The 7008-nt window shown below is 50.6% G+C and overlaps 1 long non-coding RNA gene across 1 annotated transcript; it reads left to right on the top strand.

Annotated features, from left to right (window-relative positions):
* Nucleotides 1-484: 484 nt before the first annotated feature.
* LOC142907452 (uncharacterized) lies at nt 485-2152 on the top strand. Its single transcript, XR_012931006.1, has 2 exons — nt 485-1305; nt 1759-2152. It is a non-coding gene; the product is annotated as an uncharacterized LOC142907452 (long non-coding RNA).
* Nucleotides 2153-7008: the final 4856 nt, after the last annotated feature.

The following is a 7008-nucleotide window of genomic DNA, read 5'->3' as shown; positions in this document are numbered from 1 at the left end:
GCCCACACACCCAAGCGTGTGCCCCCCACTCTACAAGCAGCCTGCAGGGTGCCCCCCACTCTACACAGCCTGCAGGGTGCCCCCCACTCTCAGTGAGTATAAAAGTGTAGGTGTGAATCAAAATGAAATACCGCTAATCCACGTGAACGAGTTGGTAATCCACTGCGCGAGGTTTTAACTTCACCACGCGTCGCTACCTCGCGACACGAGGCCAGCACCCACAATGTCGAGAACGGCACACGGAGCCTGATCACGGGGCGGAGTGATTCTCGGCAGTGCGCACTCGCGAACGTGCGGGGCGGTTTACTCCGACAAATAGTCCGGTCTACCGCGCGTGGTCCTCGGGAGCGGTGGGGCGGAGTCGGTCAGAGGGGGGGTTGGGGGTTGTTGCGTTGTTGCCGATGTTTGTGTGCACACACACACACGTGTATGTATATATACATACACGTGTGTGTGTGTATTTTACGTGTGAAAGCTTGGGTAATCCATCATCCAACAGTGGATTGAACATGGCAGCTGCGAATGATGATCTGTGGCGGTCGGTGAATAAGGACACCCGCTGAAGTTAGCGGTGGCCGGATATTGAACTCATGTCACTGGATTCATGGTGCAGTGTTGCTATCCGCTGCGCCACCAGTCCACCTCATACAAAGACTTTCGGCTCGCAGTAACGATTATCTGAAACAATTCCGGGCGTCCCCTAGGTCGACTCTGCCTCAAGTGGGTACCTGGTGCGGTGTGTAAACATCGCCAATAGGAAGACAAAGGTGTCCAGGCGTGGTCCTGGCCACAACATACCCTCGTGCGCCGCTCCGGCCTTCAGAGCTGCTCGCTAGTAACACTTCCCCGAACAGTCTGTTAAGGCTATGCAGAGGGACCTTTGTGTTTGTGGTTACAGTGCCATCGATGAGCTCCTCCGACAGGCGAGGCTGCGTTGCCCAAGCAGCTTCTGTTTGGCCGGATAGAAGGGGGCTAAACGAACGCGGCACAGCCTCGAGAAGAGCCGGGCCAATGTGGTACAGGAGGATGTGGAGCTGAGACTTGACGATAACCGCTACCAGCAGGGGTGTCAAGATCGTGAAGGAGGCGACTGGGAACTTGGAGGCGTTCGCTCTTCAGCAACAATGGAGGGCAGAGAGGCGACGCTCACAACAACGCACGGAGCGCCGCGTGGATAAAACGCAGACAATTGGCCCAATCACGTGACCTCGAAGTGCACGAAGCCTGGCACAAGCGTGGTGGTAACGTCACCTCTTTTTGCGCATATGAAGTTTGAATGATCACCATCTGTTCTTCAGAGACTGAGTAAGTAAGTACCTGGTGCGGTGTGTAACCACTGGGCCACCGTTCCACTCACACATTCATACAAATCTGGCATCACAGGCACCAGAATGTAAGACGCACCCTAGATGGGTGGTGTGTCACATGGTGGGGAGATGGTTGGGTAGGTGTGTGAGTGAGTGTCGTGCTGCGCTATGAACCCGGCGACCGCGTTCGATTCTCACGGTCAACACCTGTGACGATTATTTAATCGGTGCTAGGCCTCGCATAGGTCGACTCAGCCTCAAATGAGTACGTGGTGTTTTCTGTAAATATCGACACTTTTTACACATCGTTACTGGGAGACAAAGGGGGTCGGGCGTGGTGCTACCCACCTACCCCTACTGTACCGTGCCGGTATTCATAGGTGCTCGCTAACAGTACCTACCCCAACATTCTGTTGAGGCTACACGGGGGATCTTTGTCTTTGTTTGTCAGTGTGGGAAGCAGTGGTGCAACGGTTGGCGCGCAACGATCCCGGCGATCCGAGATCGCTCATTGGTCAGTGGAGTCGTGACGTTGCACTAAGGGAGCGCGCTGATTGGTCGGCAGCGTGCACTGGGCTCGATGGCTGGGGACGTGGATTGTATCATTGCAGAATGCCGCGTCACGGTCATGTGGCGATGAGCTGCTTTGGTGTCCTGAAGCGATGCTGCTTCCTCAAGCAAATTGAGTGAAGCTGCCTGGAATCAATGTATCATTGTAATGAATACGGTACTATATTTGGCACATTCAACATTATGATGAAATTAGGAGGCGCAACAAATAATTAAAAGTGTGAGGTTCCTCAATAATGTGGATTTTGATTAAATAAATATGTATTGTACTTTGTCACTGGAGATTTCCCACGTCAGTCCTTTGTTGAAAATGTTTAAATATGTTTGACTTACAAAATGTGACATGCATTTGTAGGGGATGTCCGAGCCATCCTCACACACTCGCACCACACAGACACACAATCTCCGCATTCAACATCGCACACATCAATCACACGCAAAGGAATACATGAGAAAGGGATCAAGGGTTAAAAGGCGCTGACGTCACACGCACGCGGCGTGCTCGACAGAGACGTGGATTAGGAAGGGGGTGGAGTTGGAGGGTTTAAAGGGGGCGCGGTGAGACGCGTGTTCGGGGTTGGTTTGAGGAACGAGTGTGGCTGTGGTTTGAAGAATAAAGAAGTGCTTTACCAGTCTCCGACTCCTCTTCACATTCAACATCAAAGCAATACACTGTAATTATTCTGTTTGGTTACGAATCATTAATTTAAACGCAGCAGCCTTTGTTTCACTTTTTGCACTAAGTGGGTGGCTCTGAAAAGAGCCTTTGTGGTGGAGTGAATCGCGCGTGGCCCGAGCGGATTCACTTCTTTGACTTCGTAGCATTGGACTTGGCCGGACTCTTCAGCACCTTCTTGGTCTCGACAGCTAACTTCAACTTATTGGGACTCTTGGACGCCTTGGCAGCTTTTTTGCTTCCATGGGAGAGTTCCAGGAAAGCAAAGAAGCAGCGGAAGTGGGGTCGAAAGTGATGGTTGGGGGTGAGGCGGATAGTGATGGTGCAGGTTCAGGCGGATAGTGACGGTGGGTTTGGGTGGATAGTGAAAGTAGGGGGTGGGGTGGAGGGTGGTGTGGTGGAGGGTGGGGTGGCGGGGTGGGGTGGAGGGTGGTGTGGTGGGGTGGCGGAGTGGTGTGGTGGGGTGGAGTGTTGTGGTGGGGTGAAGGGTGGTGTGGTGGCATGGAGGGTGGTGTGGCGTGGTGGAGTGGAGGGTAGTGTGGTGGGGTGGAGGCTGGTGTGGTGGGGTGGAGGGTGGTGTGGCGGGGTGGAGGGTGGTGTGGCGGATGGGGTGGAGGATGGTGTGGCGTGGTGGAGTGGAGGGTGGTGTGGTGGGGTGGGGTGGAGGGTGGTGTGGTGGGGTGGGGTGGAGGGGTGGGGTGGAGGGTGGTGTGGTGGGGTGGGGTGGAGGGTGGTGTGGCGGAATGGAGGGTGGTGTGGCGAGGTGGAGGGTGGAGGGGTGGGGTGGAGGGTGGTGTGGCGTGGTGGAGTGGAGGGTGGTGTGGCGTGGTGGAGTGGAGGGTAGTGTGGAGGGGTGGGGTGGAGGGTGGTGTGGTGGGGTGGGGTGGAGGGTGGTGTGGCGGAATGGAGGGTGGTGTGGCGAGGTGGAGGGTGGAGGGGTGGGGTGGAGGGTGGTGTGGCGAGGTGGGGTGGAGGGTGGTGTGGCGGGGTGGGGCGGAGGGTGGTGTGGCGAGGTGGGGTGGAGGGTGGTGTGGTGGTGGGGTGGAGGGTGGTGGGGTGGAGGGTGGTGGGGTGGAGGGTGGTGGGGTGGAGGGTGGTGGGGTGGAGGGTGGTGGGGTGGAGGGTGGTGGGGTGGAGGGTGGTGGGGTGGAGGGTGGTGGGGTGGAGGGTGGTGGGGCGGAGGGTGGTGGGGTGGAGGGTGGTGGGGTGGAGGGTGGTGGGGAGTGGGGCACATCGTCATGGTGTGGGGTGAGGAGCATCGTGTTGGTTGAGGATGAGGAGTATAGTGATGGTGGAGAGTTAGGCGGATAGTGATGGTGTTTCAAGTTTCATTTATTTAGGTATAGCCCTGTGAGCCATGCGGCTCTTAAGTCGGGTGCAACCGCAACCAACAAAATATGAATACAGAACATCCCAAAGCGACGACGCGCAACAGAAACATCCTGGAACAGTGGTTCTTAACCTGGGTTCGATCGAACCCCAGGGGTTCGGTGAGTCGATCTCAGGGGTTCGGCAGAGCCCCCGCCACGGAGGTCCGGACACACTTGAATTATTGTGTAAATTTGTGATGACACACACGGCCCGCTTGGCCATCACTGGCTGCAGATGATCATGCTACACTGCTTGGCCAATCAGCGCTGCGGGGAATTTAGTGCGTACTCAGTAGTCAACGTGTGACTGTTGTTGTCGTACGTCGTGTGATTTCTTTAATATTTTATCCATACTAACTATGTCGGGCAAAAGAAGAAAGTGGTCGGACGAATATGTACAACATGGATTCTCATGTATCACGGAACGTGATGGGAGTGAGCGTCCTATCTGCATGATTTGCAACGCCAAATTGAGCAACTCTAGTCTTGCACCGGCAAAACTAAAGGAACACTTCTTGAAGCTGCATGGAGACGGGGAATACAAGAACACAACACTTGCTGAATTCAGGGTGAAGAGAGCCAGATTCGATGAAAGGGCCACTCTGCCTGCTCTTGGATTTGTACCTGTTAACAAACCGATCCTGACAGCATCGTACGAAGTTGCTTACCTGATCGCAAAGCAGGGCAAGCCACACACCATTGGTGAAACACTTGTGAAACCAGCTGCATTAAAGATGGCGAATCTGATACTCGGAACAGCGGCCGAAGGTAAATTATCCCAAATTCCCCTTTCAAATGACCCCGTCAGTGACAGAATAGAAGACATGAGTAAAGACATCTTGGCTCAAGTAGTCGCGGATCTGATTTCAAGCCCGGCAAAATTCAGCCTTCAACTCGACGAAACCACAGACGTTTCTGATCTAAGCCAGCTTGCTGTTTTTGTACGCTATGTGAAAGACGACATGATAAAAGAAGAGTTTTTATTTTGTAAGCCTCTTACAACAACAACGAAGGCAGCCGATGTGAAGAAGCTTGTGGATGACTTCTTCAGAGACAACAATCTTTCATGGGATATGGTTTCTGCAGTTTGTACGGACGGAGCTCCAGTCATGCTGGGAAGAAAGTCTGGTTTTGGTGCGCTAGTAAAGGCCGATGCACCACACATCATTGTGACGCATTGTATTCTGCACAGGCATGCGTTGGCAACAAAAACCTTACCTCCAAAAATGACAGAAGTATTAAAAACTGTGGTGGAATGTGTGAACTATGTGCGAAAAAGTGCTCTGAGGCACCGCATCTTCAGTGAGCTGTGTAAAGAAATGGGCTCTGAATTTGAGGTACTTCTGCTCCATTCTAATATTCGGTGGTTATCCCGGGGACAGGTGCTGAATCGTGTTTTTGCCATGCGTGTGGAATTAGCCCTGTTTTTGCAAGAGCACCAACACTGCCATGCAGATTGCTTCAAAAATCCTGAGTTCATTCTCATTTTAGCGTACATGGCTGATATATTCGCAGCTCTCAATCATCTCAATCAGCAGATGCAGGGTGGTGGAGTCAATATCATGGAAGCGGAAGAACACCTGAAGGCTTTTCAAAAAAAGCTACCGTTATGGAAACGACGAACAGAGAACAATAACTTCGCAAACTTCCCGCTTCTGGACGACTGTGCAAGTAAGATCGAAGATGTGTCTGGAATCGGAGATATTTCTGTATCCACAGAACTGAAGCAAACAATTGCCACGCACTTAGATGAGCTTGCAAAGTCTCTCGACGGATATTTCCCTACAAGAGAGTCATATCCAGCATGGGTGAGACAGCCGTTCACGTTTGCTGTTGAAACAGCAGATGTCAATGATGAATTCCTCGACGAAATCATTGAAATTCAGCAGAGCCAGGTTCAACAGCAACTCTTCAGAACAACAACGCTCTCAACGTTTTGGTGTCGACAAATGAACAAGTATCCAGTTATTGCTAAGAAAGCCCTGGATTTTTTATACCATTTGTTACAACATATCTTTGTGAGCAATCCTTTTCGAGGATGCTGGACATAAAAACGAAGAAAAGGAACAGACTTTGCTGTGAAAATGACATGAGAGTGGCACTTGCCAAGGTGAAGCCACGCATATCTGAACTGATCTCTCAAAGGCAACAGCAGAAGTCACATTGATTTCCAGGTATGTAATTTGTTGTGAGTTTATGCATTGTGTTGGTTTTATTCTTTGAACAAGGTAATGTTCATGCACGGCTCATTTTGTGTACCAGTAAAAAACATATCTATGTCTTGAATTTGAAAAAAATCACATTTTATTTTTCACTAAACAGGGGTTCGGTGAATGCGCATATGAAACTGGTGGGGTTCGGTACCTCCAACAAGGTTAAGAACCACTGTCCTGGAATAAACCAGAAAATATTCCACACACACAAACAACGTATTAAAACGCTGTGTGCAAAAATCACAATGTGGTGCAAGCCAACAACAACAACTATAAGACAAATTTTGATTTTTATTGTTTCATATATTTTTTATTATTTTGTTGTTTCCCTTCAACGCGACTTTACCGAAAGAACTAAGAATATGAACTATAAGACAATTTAGATTAACCATATGTTTTTGAATCACCAAAATAAAGCTATAAAAAACAATGTAACAACAGTAATCTTAGGAACTGTAATTTTAAATTTAACAATAAACGATATACATAACACTGACGACAAAAACCTGCAGCCATAACTGGCAGCACGACACTCCCAGTGTATGATGTGTGAGTGAGTCAGCAGCAGCGTGAGTGAGTGTATGATGTGCGAGTCACTGTATGATGGTTGAGTCCGTATTAGGTTGAGTGAGTGTATGATGTGTGAGTCAGCGTACGATGTGTTAGTCAGCACATGATGAGTGAGTCAGTGTATGATGTGCGAGTCAGTGTATGATGTGTGAGTGAGTCAGCAGCAGCGTGAGTGTATGATGTGTGAGTCAGCGCACAATGTGTTAGTCAGCGCATGATGAGTGAGTCAGTGTATGATGTGTGAGTGAGTCAGTGGCAGTGTGAGTGAGTTTATGATGTGCGAGTGAGCCAGCACACGATGA

Source organism: Petromyzon marinus, chromosome 79 (assembly GCF_048934315.1).
Source record: "Petromyzon marinus isolate PM22_M1 ecotype Great Lakes invasive population chromosome 79, UKy_Petmar_22M1.pri1.0, whole genome shotgun sequence".
In the NCBI taxonomy this organism is placed as follows: domain Eukaryota; kingdom Metazoa; phylum Chordata; class Hyperoartia; order Petromyzontiformes; family Petromyzontidae; genus Petromyzon; species Petromyzon marinus.
Note: the sequence above shows the minus strand (reverse complement) of the source record. Positions and strands in the feature narration are given on the sequence as shown.